Source organism: Penaeus chinensis, chromosome 24 (assembly GCF_019202785.1).
Source record: "Penaeus chinensis breed Huanghai No. 1 chromosome 24, ASM1920278v2, whole genome shotgun sequence".
NCBI lineage: Eukaryota > Metazoa > Arthropoda > Malacostraca > Decapoda > Penaeidae > Penaeus > Penaeus chinensis.
The window spans coordinates 8,507,016-8,513,001 of record NC_061842.1 but is presented as its reverse complement, the minus strand read 5'-3'; positions in this window follow the sequence as shown (position 1 = coordinate 8,513,001).

Below are 5,986 nucleotides of genomic sequence, written 5' to 3'. Positions count from 1 at the left end.
ACGCCACAGTGACGGGCGGTGACACGGCTGCTCCTCAAGGGCTGCTGACGGCGCGAAGACAAGAAGCAAGCGCCAGCAGTTTCCTCCCCGAGGAAGTAACGGGGATAAGCGCTGGTGTCCTTGATACACCCGAGGCGTAAAATCAGTTAAGGTTCACCGCAAAGGATGTCGGCGAGTTCACGCTCGTGTGACTCTTGTTCTTACACGTGTGGATAAAAATACATGTAGGCACTGACTGGCAGGATGAAATCAAGTTATCTTTTAACACATGATTCAAACTTGCACTGTAATTCATGTGTGCTATCTAAACAGCAATTCTACACTTTGATTATGTGAGCATATCAGGCTTTCAGAAAGTCAAATGCAGTAGCACGCTCTTTAGCCTCAACTTGATATGCGAAAATGCAAAATGTAATTGTAAGCTTTAATTGAGTGTGAAGAAAGTCTTACTTTAATCGAACAGCGTAAGAGATAACGTGTTCTACTGCTAGTTCCTAGAGCCAAGAGTCGCAAGCAACGGTCGGGTCACAGGCGAACACGACCTTCCTGCGTCCAAGCATGAAGGCTCAAAATAAATCTTTTCAAACCGTGGCGTTGCCGCGTACCTTCCCTGCGCGTGTCTTGTCTGTCTTCATGCGACGTGGAAACTCTAGCACACGTTACGTCACCGCCGGGAAAGAAAAGTTCGCATAGTTACACACAAAAAGCAGAGTCCCGGATTAACACGTTTTCCACAGCGCGTCTCCTTCGGGTCGCTCACGCCAGCTGGTTCAGGCGCTCTTGTATTCCCTCCTCTGGATCTCGGCTGAAGTGGGTCATTTGGAAGATAATGCTGTAATCGCACCCACCTCATTGTTTTTGAGATACGACACTAAACAAACAATGTAGAACGACCAAGAACAAGGCAAAAAAAACAAAATTATTGCAAGAATGATCTGATAAAAGCAGTGGACATATAACAAAGGTTATCCAGAACAAGGACAAGTGTAAGGTGCAAAAAGTTTAGCAGTTGTTATTGTATATAACGGTATTCTTAATTGGTATATCAATGACATCATATATTAAGAAAATAACATAAAAGTATTAGTAGTTGTAAAAATACAACAATTCTATTAATTAGCAGTAGTATAACAGTGATAATGATTAATTATTGATAATGATCATGTAATCATCCTCATAAGGATGGGAACAATAGCACTACCTTTGTTGTTTTTTATGTTATTTTCATAATTATCGATACTATTATCAACATTAAAAAATACAACACAACACTAATAGCAATACTAAAACATAAAGATGAAGATAATAATGATGATGATGATGATGATGATAATGATAATGATAATGATAATGATAATGATAATGATAATGATGATGATGATGATGATGATGATGATGATAATGATAATGATAATGATAATGATAATGATGATGATGATGATGATGATGATGATGATGATAATGATAATGATAATGATAATGATGATGATGATGATGATGATGATGATGATGATGATAATGATAATGATAATGATAATGATAATGATGATGATGATGATGATGATGATGATGATGAGGAGGAGGAGGAGGAGGAGGAGGAGGAGGATAATGATAATGATGATGATGATGATGATGATGATGATGATGATGATGATGATGATGATGATGAGGAGGAGGAGGAGGAGGAGGAGGAGGAGGAGGATAATGATAATGATGATGATGATGATGATGATGATGATGATGATGATGATGATGATGATGATAATGATAATGATAATGATAATGATGATGATGATGATGATGATGATGATGATGATGATGATAATGATAATGATAATGATAATGATAATGATAATGATAATGATAATGATCATGATCATGATGATGATCATGATCATGATTGATGATGATGATAGCAATGTTTGGAATATTCTTGAAAATTAACAGTATTGTCATCATTAATAACATTAATAACAGCTAATAAACACAGGAACAGACTGATCCCTGACAAGAACACCTGCAAGAAACCGAGCCCGTCCGATTCTGCCGCACATGTGTCCTTATTGTTTTTTTGTAGTTCTTGACGACCCGACACAAAAACTTTGTGTCACCAAGACACTGCCATATTGCAGGTGAACATGCGCGGAAGTGCTCGTGATGCAACGCACTGGGCGAGATATAACCGAGCTTAAAGAGGACCCAAAGGTACAGAGGCCTACTTTTGCATCAGCTCTTCACAATAGTATCTCTATGTCTAAATGTGAAACATGACGGGAGAGTCACAAGGAGTCGCGAGACAACGACCTCGGCGTGATGATTGCAGACTAGGCGTAAACCAATTTCTGGCAAAGCGACGATCCGAGGGACCTGGCGGCCAGGGCTTACCTTCCCTCTGGCAAATTTTATTATGGATATAATTACAAACGTGTTTTCTACCTTTTTCAACCGTAACGTCGCTCTCTGTATACAGTAAGCAAAGTATATTAGATAATAAGAATATTTAAATCTGCAGTAGGTTACTATTACATAATCATCTCCTTTATCTTCATCATCATCATTATCATTCTCGTCATGATCGCCACCATCATAATCATCATCACCATCATCTTCAGCAGCAGCATCATAATCATCATCGTCATCACCATTATTGTCACTATCATCATCGTCATCACCATTATTGTCACTATCATCATCATTGCTGCACCTAAATCAAAACGCTAAACACCTCTAAACATTCGTCATTTCGTTCGAGAGACAGAAAAATAATCACATTACATACATCACCAAAAGAAACAAAATCGCCCACCCGTCGTAGGCATCATCTCGGGCTCACCTACAAGTCCTTGACTGGAGAATCGAAACCAAATGCACCTTCATCGTCGGCGCGCGAAAGCACACTGAACCCGGTCGCTTAAAATGCTGAAAATCACGTCAAAAATAAGCTCCATACAATTTCCATTTGGTACACGTTTTACCTCCTCTATGTATCACGAATTGCTTTCTAGAAAATATTTGTTCTAAAATTTTCAGAGCAATTATGGATATAATGAAAATAAGGTAAACACTTGGTATGAAAAAGCGTTTTCTATAACAAAAATTTTGGCAACAGCTCTTGAAATTTAAGGAAGAAATCATCACGTTTACATACTTTATCATTTACATCGACTGATATGTAAAAAAGGATGAGTAGAAAGATGGAATACTGGTTTAAAATAAGAGTTAGTAGTTTACGCTCACAAATACTTTTAAACAAGTGGTATTATCAACGAAGGCCGTTGAATAAGTGTAGGCACAGGGAAGGAGTTACATTTTCAGTGCTACCCCTATACATCTACAATATACCCACCACAATCAGGTTACAGCAGAGACTGCCAGCGGCCGATCCAAGAATAACAAAGATATTGGTTTCCAATAACGAGTTCCAGTACCTCCATGAATAAAACACACGAACAATTTTAAAGATAATATAAATATGTAAATTCGTCAAGGACAAAATGTTCCCGCTTATTAAAAAGAGAATATGTCTGGTGGACTAATATTTATGTACAACAAAAGGCAGTCTGTTAAGGATAAAGGTAAAAAATCGACTAACCATGTAAAGTGCTTATGTAGCAATATATGGGTGTTATAATACATCTCGATAACAATGTGGAATAATTAATTTCCATGAATTAGCTTTATGTACGACTACCGTTCAGAGGCGCTACAACTACACATTACCCTTTATTAGAATACAGAGGCATATTTACGTATGCCACCTACCTCGCCACTTATCATAAGCGCTGCGTTAGTGTCAGAACTGCAGCATGTAGCTGGGAACCACCCGAGATAAAGGTTACGTGCGGAAGCGCTGTCAGCCATTCCTACCGTATATGTCGTCGAGGTTTCGCTGAATTGTATAATTAAAAGGCAGCCAGTAAAATATGGGATTATACTACCCAAGCTCATTATGGTTAATGCCTCTGAGGAGCTTTATGTGAGGAGGAATATGGGAGTGCGGTGTGTTCCCACACAGGTAATGTTGGGCGGGAGGGGGGGGGGGGGGTACTACGCATGACGTTGAAGGTAAGGAAGGAGGTTTGAGTTCCTTTTGAGCTACTGTGCGATGGCGAACGAACTCTGCAAATTCATATACAAGAAAAGCATGTTATAAATACTCTGAAATATTGCTGCAAAACCAAGAGATCATACTTCAAATTTGAATTTTAGATCATTACCTTGAAGATGAACAGAGTATGATACCGAATTCTAAAACGATTCAGGTGGTTCACATACATTGTTCCTCATTAGCCGATTCAACTTTTTCTGACAAAAAAAAGTTTTTTCTTTTGCGTTATGAATTTACTCGCTAAAATGTACGTTTTTTCTTGCTGTATAGATTTCCTTTCACTCTTTAACCGTTGTCCACGAACACACACACACCACACTAAGACCTCCTTGTAACACACGACTGTGGCACCACATAATGGCTGGGAACTGATCATGAATTGGTCCCATTAGGTTTCATAAATTCCTATTCCCTTCCTTTCCAGCTTTCGGTGACATATCAACGCCTTTACTCTACAGATATTTTAATTATAATATCTTCATTATATATATATATATATATATATATATATATATATATATATATTTACATGAAATATTTGGGCTACTTTTTTTTGGGCTCAAAACTTCCAAAAGAAAACGCAAGGTTAGCATGTAGTATAGGCCTACATCCTCAGCAAAATGTATTCTTTATCTATCTATGGTCTGGTATGCCTATCGTTTGCCTGTCTGTTTGTCTGTCTGTCTTCCTACCTTTCTGCCTGTTTATCTGTCTGTCTGTCTGTCTGTCTTCCTGTTTGTCTGTTTGTCATACAGATATACATACACACATGTATATACACACACATATATACATATATATATACATATACATGTGTGTCTTTGTGTGTGTGTGTGTGTGTGTGTGTATGTATGTATTATGTTTATAGTGTGTATATATGTGTGTATATACATATATATATATATGTGTGTGTGTGTGTGTGTGTGTGTGTGTGTGTGTGGGTGGGTGTATGTATATATATATATATATATATATATATATATACATTTATTTATATATATATGTAAATATGCAATATATGCAATCATCACTGACTCTATTTAACTACAACACTCACATAAATGGACTGAATAAGGTACAATTTGAGAAACTGCTGGAAATTGCCACTAAAGATATAAAATTCTTCTTTGATGCCAATTTATATACACAAACTGATGGAGTGGCTATGGGTAGTCCTTTAGGTCCAACACTTGCAAATATATTTATGTGCTTTCATGAAAAGAGATGGCTCACAAACTGCCCCCCCCCCCTGACTTTAGATCCTCGCATTATTATAGATATGTTAACGATACACAGCTACATGTTCCTGCAGTATATAAACAGTTTATGCATAAGAACATCAAATTTACCTCACCAAGGAAATATATACCCTAAGAAAGAATGGTTTTCCATTGTTTGTCATTCATTGGTCCACCAGACAAACCCTAAATAATAAATAGAAAGAGAACTAGTACAACTTGCCGCCAAGGATATAATTTACATAAACATTCCATACATAGGCCCCATGAGTTATACCATTAAAAGAAAATTACTAAACCTTACAAACTTGCACTATTCAATTGTAAATTTTCACATCCACAACCACTATTGGCCACTGCTTCAAAATCAAAGATTCCCAGCCTATCATGTTCATCTGTCGTCTATAAATTTATGTGCAGCAGAAACCCATGGATTCCCCAGTTCGTGAACATTGCCTACAAAACAACCATAGTTTATCAAGAAAGGATTTCAAAATAATCGCTTTATCATACTTTGCCTGTGACTTCCCATATTAGAAAGTTTGTGGATATGGAAGGGGCGACCGAAACTCAATCAATATTTAGCCTCCACAGACATAGAATTGCTCCGCCCGTAATTACAATAGTTGATCCTGTTTGT